Genomic DNA, 14024 nt, shown 5'->3' with positions numbered 1-14024 from the left:
GAAGGAGGTAGGGAGATACGAACAGAAATGCAAATAGAGGTGGCCTGCCGTCAGCTGGGAGATTAAACTAATCCAAAGTGCAGGACCCCAATGCGGCTGAAATTAGGCGTTCAATTAAATCAAGCCCTTATGGCCCGAAGAGCCATTCTGGGTTTCATGTAGCAGAACATATTGCTTGCTAAGTTGTTATTTTGCTATCAATTCATTTTCGGTGGTGTTCTTCACTGGGCTGTCCTTAATTTAGCTCTGTTGTTTCTGACTGGGAAATAATCTTTCATCATCATCTGCGGGCCATCCTGCTCATTCTTTGTCTTCCCTGCTGCAATGGGGAGAGAGGGGGGAGGGGAGGTTCGTAAGGAGCAACCATTCTCAGATTCTGCTTCCATAAGACATCGAGGAGCACTATCACACTAATGTATTAAAAGACACTTCTTTTTTTTTCCATCTTTTTGTAGGCTGCTCAAAACAGGTTCCAAAATATCAAGGGGAAAAAAAAACCCACACACATAGCTACGCTGCAATAAAACTAACAAATGCAATACAATTTGACTAAAATAGAAAGCACAAATCAAAACACACTCATAAAACTGGACTGACAAATAAATGCAAGCCCAGAGGGGCCTGGCAACAGATACAACCCACAGTGAACAATGCCCTAGCGTTGAGATACCCACCGACCCTATATAATCAACAATCTGAGCACTTTCTACACATACGTAGACCCTATCTAGCCTAGAACATACAAAGAATCAGCACACCATATATTAATCATACAATCTCAAAACATAATGGAGAAATATCTTCTCCATGACTAATCTAGAGGTCCCCTAATCACAACATCTGATCCACTAAACAAATTACCCTAATGGTTTATGCGTCAGCATTTCACCCCCTCAAATCAATGGAGAAAACCAGCGTGTTTTCAGATGATGCCAAATTCTATAGTGGGAATCTGCCAACATTCACACTTCAAAGGCAGTTGTGGGGATGTCTCCTTTAAGAAGTGTATCACTGGTATTATTTTATTTCATTCCAGAGTATAAGAGGATTTGTTTTCCTGCTCCTTTGCGCTTCCAGTTTAATTGAAACCGGTCTCTGTTTGGCCATGGTGCAACTACCTTCAGTTGCAACTACCAAAATTGTGTTTTTTGTTTGCATTAACAACCTGCTTTTCAGTTGATAGGGATCATTTGAAATCTTTTAGCTCAAGCAATTCTTTACTTGTAGGCAAATGGACTACTTTTGCTTTTATTGGAACCTCTCTGTTGGGATGCTCTAACTCTCCAGTTTCATTATTATCCTTCAAAGATACATTCCTCGAACCATGCGCTGCTGAGCGACTGTCGGCTTTCCCCTTTGTTCTAGTGTAAAAGCTGCTCTATCTCCTTTTTAAAGGCTAGCGCCAGCAGTCTGGTTCCACCCTGGTTAAGGTGGAGCCCATCCCTTCGGAAGAGACTCCCCCTTCCCCAAAAGGTTCCCCAGTTCCTTACAAAACTGAATCCCTCTTCCTTGCACCATCGTCTCATCCACGCATTGAGACTCCGGAGCTCTGCCTGCCTCTGGGGAACTGCGCGTGGAACAGGGAGCATTTCAGAGAACGCTATCCTGGAGGCTCTGGATTTCAGCTTTCTTCCTAAAATCCTAAATTTGGCTTCCAAAACCTGCCTTCCACACAGTCTTGGTGCCCACATGAACCACAACAGCCGGCTCCTCCCCAGCAATGTTTAAAATCCTATCTAGGTAAAATGGGAGGTCTGCCACCTTCACACCAGGCAGGAAAGTTACCAAGCAATCCTCACGTTCCCCAGCCGCCCAGCTATCTACATTTCTTATAACTGAATCATCAACTATGATGGCCGACCTAACCCTTCTCTCCTAGGCAGCAGCCCTGGGAGACTCATCCTGGAGAGCAGGTCCTTGCTACAGGATCACTTCCTACTCCTCCAAGGCAGTACTGAGGCTGCCAGACCGGAGTTGGGACTTGGCTACTATGTGGTGATAAATAAAACAATAACCTGCCCGAAAGAGCTTATAATCTAAGTGGCTACCTGAGGCAATGGGAGATAAAAGTGGCCTGCCCAAGGTCGAAAGGATTATCAGTGTGAGAAGCAGGATTTGAAGGGACCCTTCCCTGGTTCTCAGCCCATTTGCTCTCGCCACTAGACCTCTTCTTCTTCCATGTTTAACCTTTCTAGGCTTTGACCTGCCACCCACTGCACCAGTTTGTTTTCTGCATTCCTTGAACAAATTTCTATCTCTTGCAGATTTTATCTAATTTTTTCTCTCTTCTCTTACACAGCTCCATGTACAATGATTTTGCTCTCCAAATATCAATGCTGTTGCCTTTCCGCCTACAAGGCTGACCTCTTGTGTGAAAAACAAGTACTTCCTTCTCTTCACATTGCCGAAGCTCACGGTGATGGCAAGAGACAGCAGAAATGATGTCACCGCGTCGCAATATTAGATGTCCCAGCATCACATTAATATCTTCGCCCTCTGATACAGTAAGTGGCGCCTGGCCACCTTGTTCTGCTTGATCTAGTCTTTTTCAGGCATGGAAATGTTTGTAGTGAGTGGAAGAATACCACGTTCCCTTCCCCCGCATTGCTGATTCACATTTCTGTGAAGCTCTCAGCTCCTTGGAGCCATACGGGGCCTGTACTCCCAGCAATCACTGCCAGAACACTGCTGGAGTCGAGCACGCTTACCGAGAGCCGCCTGGGGCCATGCGTGAACAGCAGAATGATGCCAGCCGCCGCGCCACCTCTACACCCCTACAGAACAGCCAAAACGGGTGCCAGGGTAGGAATGAGGTCATGCCCCCCAGTCTGAAAAACAGCCTGCTGGGTGCAATAAAGCCTTTCCTCCCCGCCCCCACAACTTGACAATTGTCATGGAGTGTGATTTCTTTATGGACATCGTTGCACATTTTAATTACGCATCCCCTCAAAATGAAATTGAAAAATGTCAACAGAATGATGACACAATTTTAAAATACATTACAATTATAGAAGTAAGACTATTTTGTAAATTGTGCATAATCCAGAAAGACAGAGAAAGATTTAGCACAAAAATCTTGTGCACGACATAGTTTTTTGTAAAGTTGTATTTTAAAATAATCTGTGCAGCTATTAGGCAGGACTAATAAAACTGGTCACAATTAAACCTGGGGGAAGTCATACAAGCACTAATATAACATTTAATTGCTCACAGAATGCATGGAGTCAATAGATCTTGAGAAAAAGCCTGTTGTTCCTCGCATTCTCCAACCTCATCACTGACAGAGAACAAATGGAAAGAGCCGTGCAGACAGAAAGAAGATTAACAAACATTCTGGCTTGAGGCACTGCGACGGCTGTTGGCACAACTTTATGTGGTTTTCCAGACTGGAAGTACAAAGAAACAAAACCATAGCTCAAAGCATTTCAGAACCACGCAGAGCCACAGGGTACGCCGAGCAGAGGTAGAAAGAGAATCAAAAGCAGCAAAATATGAATGCTAATTAAAACAGGAGCAGTAAAGAGAGCCTGAACCGAAGCTCTGAATAAGAGACTTCTTCTGAGGGGGTTGCCTTGTTTTTGGTTTTTCCATGGGAAGCAGAAGCAAAATACGTATGAAGGTTGGTCTATCCTCTTGGGAAATGTTTATGGTTCCTTTTACACTCCTCTTTCAGGAAACATCTGAACTAAGACAAATCTGGATTTAAATGTTTTTGGGCTCTATCAAGCTGTGTTAGGAGTGTGCCATGACACTTAGGGGTAGATTTTTAAAGAAGGGCGCGCGGGTCCATGCACGCGCGCACACGTGGACATGCCGGACTGGGAGGGAACTTCCCTACCCCCCTCCCACCCCCTAAATCCTTTACCCTACTTATTTTGTTGCTTTCTGCTCCATTGGAGCAGTGGTAATTTACGCCCGCTGTCAGTCCCTTCCTCTGGTACAGCGTCAAATGGTCGCTGTACCGGCCGCCTCCAGCCCCGCCCCTCCCCCCCCCCCACCCCCAGACCGCTCCTTTCCTTTGGCCCGGCACTTCTGCGCCTAACAGGAGTTACGCGCGCGGCCAGGCCCCCTTCTAAAACGCGCGCAGCACACGCAAGGCCCGGCCACGCACGTAACCCCCGGATTTTACGGCGCATGGGGGATTAAAAATCAGCCCGTTAGTGAATTTCCACAATGTATTCATATCCTACGGAGATGTGTTCCAGGGTGATTACATCCAATAATTTCATGGTAGCAAAACAATGAAAGAAGGCAATGGTCAGAACCAAAAAATGCTAGGTTGCATAGGGAGAGGTATAACTAAAACAAAAACAAAAAAAGGAAGTGATTATGCAATTGGACAGGTGATTGGCGATTCCTCACCTGGAGTATTGTGCCCATACCTAAAAGGAATACAAGACAGGACTACCAAAAAGCCCTATGAAATGAGACTAAAACATTGAAAAATGAGACTAAGTCTATGAGGAGATAAATTGACACCTCATAGACTAACCAATTGATTGAGGTACGAGCTTTCCAGGACAGTGTCCACTTTGACAAGAGTCCTGAACGCTCTCTCTCTCTGCTGCTGTTAAAAACAGTGAAGCCAGCAAACAGAAATATAGAGAACACCTGAGACACTATTTGTGTACACTGGACAGTTAAAGCCATCGGTTGCACCCCCGGTGAAGAAATGTGAATTTCGAAATGCTGTGCCAGTGTCGGGGAAGTTCCATGTAATCAGTATCCAGTGCCATTGTATCTAGGATAAGCTCCTTCTTTCTGGTAAATGCCTTTTTTTTTTTTTTTTTTTTTAAACATTCAGTCCATGTATTTTGGAAATAATATCTAATCCTCCTGCGTTACAAAAAAATTAAAAAATTCTTTAAAAAAATATTTCCCATTGTCAGCTGGACATTAATGAGGCCAAATAATTACTTTTGCATGGCGTGCACTAGACATAAGACACACAAAAAAATGTGTAGTCTGTGGCAAAACTCTGACGGTCTCCATTAAATTTACATCTGTCATCAATAGTGATTTTTCTGCTTGAACCAGCTCAGTGATTTTTCTAGCTCTGAGGTTATTATTGCGTTAGTGGACCCTTGAGCTAAAGCAGGATTGGCACAATCTGCAGGGAGGAGCCCAAACAAAGCAGAGGCCTAGCTAGAACTTCATCTACATCAGCCCTCGTTCCCTTGGGTTGAGCCTTTGTGGGCCGGGGCCAGCAAGTCTTAGGTGGGGTCCTCTGCTGATGGTGGAGATGATCGTCCTAGGATAGCTGGGTGGAAGCAGATGGAGGTCAGATGAATCCAAGGTAAGGACAATAGTCAGGGACAGGCAGCGGTCAGGGGCAGGCAGCAGTCAAGCATATCCAAGATCTAGCTGAGGTCAAACCAAGTATCCATCCGAAAGGGAGGAAGGGACGGATAGACAGGGTAGGTATGTCAGGCAAGGAAAACTGAAGGCAAAGTTGGTAATGAAGACAAGATGTTGGAACTGAACACAGGATGCCGGAACCGAAGACAAGACACTAGAGCAACACACTCTATTGCAGGAATAGTGGGACCTGTTGCTGAGGCAAATTGAGACTAGAGCTTTACCTTTTATAGGCCCTAAATGCTGACATCATCCCTAGGGGCCACAGAGCTTTTCCACCACAGTCCCTTTAAATACTGTAGCGTGCCGCATGCGTCCTGCCACGTGTATTGCCCAGCAGCCTCTTGCCGCATCTGAGAGCAGCGTCCGCCATGTGTGTGGCTGGCGGCAGTCTTTGTGCCAGGAGGTGGCATGGCAGGCTGAAGGAACTTCCCTGCATTGGGACTGGTGCGGCGGAGCCAAAGCTGGAGATGAGAGTGGCGATCCGTGGGGGTAGCCCACAGATCACCAATCGTTAATAGTACCCCCCCCCCCCTTAAGCCCCCCTCCTGAGGCCTTGGATTTGCTGGGGTACTGGTGATGAAAGACCATTTCACGTACCTTAAAGCAAGGTACTGGCCTCTTTCTGTCATCCGTAGCTCTCCAGGCTCGGGCAGAGACCCCTCTCAACCGACCATTTGGTTTCTTTCTATAGTTCATGCAATTCCTGGGATGGGAGCTGGGAGGAACTGTCAGGAATGGTTGTTCCTTATAAACACGCTGGAAAGGGAACAAGCTGGTGACAGTCTTGGTAACATTGTTCTCAGAGGTTTCAGTCCCATTTGGGGTGCGTTGGCAGAGGACAACTCCTACCCGCAAGGTAGAGGCATCTACCTTTTTATCAGATTCTTTGCTGGCAGAACTAGACAGGACTGTAGGGTTCTTATGTTCTTCCTGAATTCTGGTATGTAGACTCCATATCTCTTAATCTTTGCTATTGGTAAGTGACTCAAGCCTTTTCTTTGTGAGACTGTTTTCTTCCAGTGCTCTCTTTCGTTAGGCTCTCGTATTTTCCAGCTGTTTCTTAAAAAGTTGTGTTGAGAGAAATTCCATATCCTTTGGTTTCAGGATCTCCCAACTTGGGGATACGAGCCGTATTGGAGGCATTACCGGAGTTGACTGGTTGAGTAAGGTTATTTTCCAGGAGCAGTTGTGAAGCAGTCTGAACTTCCTTGTATTTCATACAGGGCACTGAATGTCTTGGGGGGGGGGGGGGCAGGGGAGGGAGCGGAAGTCATGATCACGAGGCAAGACGACCCTTTGGGTATCATGCAGGATCCAGTACAGCCAGATCCCCAATGGCTGAGCTCCAACATGGACCAGTTAAACTCTGGCTGATGTTGCTGGAGCCACGGCAGGCCTAATATAACTGGAATCACAGAACTGGAAAGGACATGGAAGCTAATGACCTCCATGTGTGAGGAGCCAATGCTTAAGGTGAGGGGCATGGTCTCCATAAATGAAGGAGATTACCAGGGGTGGCATCATTGGAGCTGTGGGTATTTGGAACTGGTGGACAAGATCTTGTCTTATGGAGTCCCCTCCCCGGAGCTGGAGTCCACCAAGGCCCAGGTGGAAAAATATATGGGAAGCATTGCTTATGTGATTGGCAAGAGGGACTGTGAAGTTGAGACCATAAATCCTAAGGTCATCCATCCCACTGACCCTGGGCATTGTACTTTCCCCTTCTCTCGGGCACTGAGCCAAGATGTGGCCTTGGGCAGCATAATACAAACAGAGGCCTTGTTGCCTACATCAGAGCTTTTCTTTGGGGGCCAAGCAACAGCAGCCTAATTGCAAGGGTTCTTCGCGTGCTAACAAGGTCACTGGTGTGGCACTGACAGGAGCAAGCAGAGGTTGGAAGGATGAGGCCCATGTGACGCTTCTACATGTCGAAAGGTTCTCTCGGGTTCTCTCCTACACCCACCGATCTATTTTGCCCATGAGGTCAATGAGTGCGTCCAAGGAGGTGGGGAGATCCCGGGTGACAAGCTCATCCTTGATTTTAGGAGACAGGCCTTCCAAAAAAAAATGGTGATCAAGCTGTTTCCCTGCCAATTCAGTTCAGAGACCAGGGTTCAAAATTCAGTGGCATACTTGAATACAGTTCGAGAACCCTAGCGCAGTTGTAGGTCCGAGGCCATCGAAGTTGCCCGACATGGTTCTTCAAAAGTGGAACAGGATGTTTCTATAAACTGCTGGAGGTCAGGTAAGACTGGGAAAGAGGGGACCCTGAGGGAGGGAAGCCCAGGCCAGAGCAGTAGATTCAAGTGATGAGAGGATATAGGTGGTTTTTGCCTGGTCATCAGAGAATAGAGGTGCTTGAGGCTGAAAGTGCATACAGCACTGGTTCAAAACTACCCATTTCTTGAGATCCCCTGCATACTAGGACATTGCTAACAGCTGGGGAATAGACCAACTGGGCACTGGAGGAGGTACTGGTACCGCTACTCGCAGAGACAGGGTGATGGGTGCAGTCAAAGCGTCCAGTCACATGGCAAGACTGTCTACAGCTGCAGCCAATAGTTCCAATGCGGCCTTTTGCTCTTGGAGCTTGTGGGCCATGCCAGGGATAGTCTGTAGCGCAGTCAAGTCTGCCAAACCTATGGTCTCAGCAACCTGTTGTGGTGGTGGACCACTGGGCCAAGGCAGGATTGGTGCCACCTGCAGGGAGGAGGCCAGATGAAGCAGAGGCCCAGTTGGAGCTTCACCTATACCAGCCCTAGTTTCCCTCGGGTTGAGCCTTTGTGTGCCAGGGCTGGCAGTTCTCTGTTGATGGCGGATGTGTTCATCCTAGGGTAGCTGGTGGAGCAGGTGGAGGTCAGACAAGTCAGGGGCAGGCGGCAGTTAGGCATATCCGATTGCAGGCAGCGATCAGTGGCAGGTGGCAGTCAAGCGTATCCGAGATCAGGCTAAGGTCAAACAGAGTATCCAACCGAAAAGGAAAAAGGGTCAGATAGCAGGGTAGGTTAAGCAAGGAGAAGCATAGACAGGCAAGAAGAAATGAAGACAAGACGCTGAAACTGAAGACAAGATGCTGGAGCAAAACGCTCTACTGGAGTAGGGGGACCTGTTGCTGAGGCAAGTTGAGATTGGAGCAATGCCCTTTTATAGGGCCAAAGCACTGGCATCACCTTCTAGGTGCCAAGGGGTTTTCCTATCGTGGTTCCTTTAAATACTGTAGCGTGACGTGTGCGGCATCTTGCTGTGTTCGAGAGCTGTGTCCACCGCGTGTGTGGCTGGTGGCAGTCTCCGTGCCAGGATGCGGCATGGCAGGCTGGAGGCGCTTCCCCACGTCGGGAAATGGTGCAGTGAGGCCGAAGCAGGAGGTGAGAGCAGTGATCCGTGGGAGTTGCCTGCACTTCGCCAATCGTAACAGTTATCTGTATTTCACTCACTATTTGCCTTTCTGAGAAAACTAGGAAATATATTTTCAAAGAAACGGTGGCGGTTGCATGAAATGTTCTCCCATAGCAGGTGGTAGAACTTCAAGGAAACATAGGATAAACACAGAGGATTCTTAGTTGCATGAATATGAAACAGCAGTAGAAGTACAATCTAGCCGTATATGTTGAAAGTGCCTTATTTGAATTACTGAATAATGAGTGCTGGGCCTGCTAGAATGAATGGCAAAGTAAACAATAGGAAACATTACAAGTCCTAGCAGAAACACTGGCAATCTGCACCAGAATCACTCAAAGGCTGCAATGTCAGAATTAAGGGTACAGTAGTAATAACTAGAAGGCCTAGCGGAAGCGCAGCCTGGCCTGCCTGGCAAGCTGCAATGATGGAATTAACTGAGGCCGATACTGTAAAGTGCGCTCCGATGGAGCGCACTGTTAACCGGCATTTGGACGCCCTTATTCAGTAAGGGGTAATAGCGCGTCAAAAACGTGCATCCAACCCCCCCCCCCCCCCCCCCCCCCCGAGACTAATAGCGCCCGCAACATGCAAATGCATGTCGAGGGCCCTATTAGGTATTCCCGCGCGATTCAGTAAGTAAAATGTGCAGTCAAGCCGCACATTTTACTTTCAGAAATTAGCGCCTACCCAAAGGTAGGCGTTAATTTCTGCCGGCGCTGGGAAAGTGTACAAAAAAGCAGAAAAAAACTGCTTTACTGTGCACCCTCCGACTTAATATCATGGCGATATTAAGTCAGAGGCCCCAAAAGTTAAAAAAAAAGTAAAAAAAAAAAAAATTTAAAATGGGCCCGCGGCTCGCAGGTTGAAAACCAGACGCTCAGTTTTGCCGGCGTCCGGTTTCCAAACCCGTGGCTGTCAGCGGGTTTGAGAACAGACACTGGCAAAATTGAGCATCGGCTGCCAAACTCGCTGACAGCCGCCGCTTCCGTCAAAAAAGAGGCATTAGGGACGCGCTAGTGTCCCTGGCGCCTCTTTTTACCGCAGGCCCTAATTTAAATTAAGTTACTGAATCGCACGCACAGGAGAGTGGCCTGTGCACTCGTCCGCTCTCCCGCGTGGTTTTCTGTATTGGCCCATTAGAGAGCCAGATCTGTCACAGCAGGCGATGCGTGCTGTGTGTCAGCAGGATTATCCAGCAAGTTAGTGGTGATTGGGTACATTCTGAAGAGGCCAAGGGATCTAGCAGCCTGGATGTCAGACCAATAGCCAGTCTAGTGTTGGTGGCTATTTAGAATATTACAAAACCTTGTAGTTGGACATGAGAAGGGAGGGGTGCTGTGGGGAGAACTAAACAGGGGACATTGTATTCTCATCCACCCAGCAGGATAGAGTATAGAAGGAGAAAGATGACAAAAACTCCCCGTGACAAGAAGAGATATATTACAAGCAGATACCCCCTATGGCATACAGCTGGGATACATCCTTGGTGGGGTGGAGAAGAACAACTTGGCAAACTGAATGTGTCAATTTTCTGCTATCATCTACTAAGTTAGCATGTTTGACTTAAGTGCTGTCATCTGATTTTGCAAAAAAATGAGTTGCATCAACTTACTGAAAAGCTGATGCAACTTATACCAACCCCTGACTGATAAAGCCAGAAGGAAAACAATCAGCTCAGTGTCACGAGTCTTTTTAGATTAAAAATCCTCCATCAGGGAGCGAAAAGTAAAAGCTAATGCTCTTGAGTGTAAAATCCTGTCTGCTTCATCCTCTACTGTCTAAAACTGCACATTACGAGGAGCCAATCAACCTTTGCTGACACCATCAGTAATGTGAGGGACAATCATCAAATTATAGAGCAACGCTAATGAACCCACCCTCCATTCCCACCCTGAAGGACATGGCTCCCAAAGAACAAAAGAAAATGCGACTGATATCTGTCTCAGCCAACCATAGCGCAATTAGCGCTAGAAGAAGAACACGCTGATCGTATCATGAAACTTTTTATTGTTAGTAACCTATGGACTGAATCCACTTCCATTAAGAAATAATTATTGCTAGCCAAGGTGACTGTGGTCCAATCTTTCATGCAGCGCATTACCAACAGAGGGTTCGATTCCCAGCCCTGGCTCCTGCTCCCAGGGACAACTGGGGGTCATGTTGCAGCAGCACAGCAGATGTAATAGAATCACTAAATATTAATGCGTCAACTAAAGTCCTGAAGTCTGATGTATTAAGAAAGGGATTAAGTACTACTGGTAAGACTTATGCAAGGTTGTAAAGCAGCTTTTAATTCAGTTTCCATATGTTAATGCCCTGTACAAAAATTCTGTCCCAGATACAATATCTACTGTATCTATCTAACTAAATATATATAGATAAACAGAAACTACAAAAAAAAGGGCAAAGTAATACTATACGAAGTCTCAGTGTGATACTACTGGGATAAAACTCCAAAAAGGGAAAAAGAAAGCAGTAATGTTGAATGTTCACATCTAAAAATCAAAGTTTCATTAACAAAACTGAACAATAAAATAGGTGAGCACCTTTAAATCGAAAACTCAAACAAACGGCTTTAGTTAGATATCGAACAAGCTGTGCATTTTACCACATTATCCTGAAAATAAATTGTAGAGACAGGATTGCATACGTGTATTACATAAGTACTCAGGTTATAATGTGCAAAACCACACTCATTCGTCCATTCACAGCCACGCCCAGTCATTCAGTTTTAAACCTCACGTAACTTACTCAACACTGCATAGAGGTTTTTGATTTAAAGGTGCTCACCTACTTTAATGTTCAAGTTTGCTAATAAAACTTTGATTTTTTAGAGGTGCACATTCAACATTAGTGCTCTCTTTTTTCTATATCATTGGTTGCCAATTACTTCACGGATTATGCACAAATCCCTCACCATCATTCATAAATCTATTTACAGCCATGACATGCCCGGGTTCAAAGAGCACCTCCGATTTCGTACTCTTGACAGACCTACCCGAACACATCACCATGCGACGCTGCATACACCCTCACCTAAATTGACAAAACTTAAGTCTACTAGAGAACGTGCGGCCTCTCCGTTGCCGGGCCTGCCTTTTGGAACAAGATGCCCCCTAGTCTCCGCCAGGAACTGTGCCCAAAAAATTCAAACAGAACCTCAAGACCTGGCTCTTTAAACAGGCTTACACCTGAACACCTTCTCTCCGACTCCCTGTAAATACCCCCCCAGTACCTCTACCTCGAATACCCTTAATGTCTTCCTCCCTGCTCGTACATCCCCCACCAGGTCACAGTGAATTCCCTGAACATGTTTCCTTCTGTACCTATCCTCATTCAGGCCATTGCCACTCGCCCATGTATGTACAGTACTTTTTTTTTTTTTGGCCATCCCCCCATGCCTGTAATATATACCCCTTCTACATAGTTAATTTTCGCCAGTTTTTACATGATTATTATCCTGTTGCCTCATTTTGTTACTTGTTCATTGTAAAGCCTCTTGCTGCCTTAAGTTACCTGTAAACCGAGGTGAAGTTCCCAACGTATCTCGGTATATAAAAATGCTTAAATAAATAAGTATCATAGCTCCAATACTCTGGAGAAACCTTGAAATGTCTTTATGCTGGCTTGCATGTCAACACATGATGTGGCCAGCATCAGGGCATCACAAGGCCCTGTGAATAATCTCCCAATCTCCTTTAAGGCCATGCACGCATCTGAAAGGATATAAGCGTGAATGTTAAACACACAATCTCACGTTTTCTCCTATGTGGTTTATTAGCAGGGAAAGAGACAACATGCAGGAGGGTGAAGCGAGAAAAGGCTGCACTTCAGCACGTCACGAACTCCAGCAGATGCCCATGCAAGAAGGTAGATGTGCATCAACTTACATAAAACCACCTTTTTTTTTCCATTCCAGCAATTTTATTGACACATGAATCATATTACACACGCTTCACAAGCAGCATATCCCTATGCAACAATAACCTTGAGAGTTCCCAGTTCTTACAATAACCTATTATGCATAAATCAACCTTCTGATGGCCCTCTACTGCATTAAAGTCCTGCCAAGATGACTTTGTCAGCACAGTTTCTCCATGAAAGCGCTTCATTTATCGCCGACTTCAGAACCACAACTATTCGGAGCAGCTCAGGAACCCCTTCTTTTAAAACTAGACTTTTAGAGGGGAACTTTTAAAGGCATTTCCACTGCACTCTCCCCCTTCTTTCCTGTACTGCATACATCATGCACGCGGGTATGGCTTTTTAAAATTATTTATTCATTTTCTCATTTAATAAAAATACAAGGCGAGTCTTGCATGGAAAACAGTATCAAGAATTAGGAAAAGGAGATATTTACATAATAAAAAAAAGGCAACTTAGCAAATACCATTGTTTTGTAACTTTTCTTTCAATACAAGGATGTACCTTTTCTGAAATCTAAAATTTGTATTTTCTCAGACGTGATTAGGGCCACTCAGCATAGAAGGAAGTAATTTTTTGTTAATGTGGCCTTACGTACTACAGCTTGGTGGTAATGTTTGGTTAAAGCATCCTTGGAAAGGCACTGGGAGTCCGCTCCCCGCTGCTTACAGCCATGTTTTCTGTCTGACGGCCCCACTGCTGCTTCCTCCTCAGATACTCGTAGTGTGCCAGGTAGTAAGATTTTACCACCTTAGTCCTTTTTCTCTCTTTTGCGTTATGGTTTAGGTCAGCGCCCACATGCGCAAGTCTACCCACACTGACTGGCTGCGTTTTCGGAGGTGGAGCTCAGCAGGGGTTTGCATTTAAATCCACATTTTTGCATTTTCAAAAGTATGCACGTAAAATTACTCAAAAAATTCCTGCACACAAATTAGCAGGTGGAATTGTGCGCAGGTGGTTTCAGCGGGATAATTGAAAACTGGTGTAACTTACACACGTGTTTGCTGAGTTTCTTATATGGGCCATTAAAAAAAAAAAAAAACAATTACCACCTTGCCTATTCTCCCTTCTTCTTTCTAAGTCTTTATTTTCACTTTAGCTATGGCTTACAGGTCATTGAATATCCCGGATAATTTTCACTCCTAATTACCGTTCAGTTTTCCAAGAAATATATGAGCCATGATCAATAAAAACCCTTATTATTACGCATGATTTTAAGGCAGCAAAACTGACAGCTGTTAATACTTGGCCATTATTGGCTGATTCTATAACAAAACAGCAAGTGCAAGTCGGTACATTTTACCACACTTGCAAAAAATTAACTAACTAAATAAGCTGTA

General features: G+C 45.5%; 1 protein-coding gene and 1 long non-coding RNA gene across 4 annotated transcripts in view; one reads left to right on the top strand and one right to left on the bottom strand.

The window, feature by feature from the left end:
* Positions 1-14024, bottom strand: part of EXOC4 (exocyst complex component 4) — a 779245-nt gene that overhangs the window by 637753 nt on the left and 127468 nt on the right. The window lies entirely within an intron of this gene.
* The window catches only part of LOC115098519, a 34433-nt gene continuing 22714 nt past the window's right edge, over positions 2306-14024 (top strand). For 2 of the 3 annotated variants that reach the window (XR_003858543.1, XR_003858544.1), the window contains exons 1-2: positions 2306-2504; positions 12542-12630. This is a non-coding gene — a long non-coding RNA (uncharacterized LOC115098519). Of the gene's footprint in view, positions 2505-3213; positions 3449-12541; positions 12631-14024 lie in introns of all 3 variants that reach the window. The other variant, XR_003858545.1, reaches the window with a different exon arrangement.

The sequence above is a fragment of the Rhinatrema bivittatum genome, chromosome 9 (genome assembly GCF_901001135.1).
Source record: "Rhinatrema bivittatum chromosome 9, aRhiBiv1.1, whole genome shotgun sequence".
NCBI lineage: Eukaryota > Metazoa > Chordata > Amphibia > Gymnophiona > Rhinatrematidae > Rhinatrema > Rhinatrema bivittatum.
Note: the sequence above shows the minus strand (reverse complement) of the source record. Positions and strands in the feature narration are given on the sequence as shown.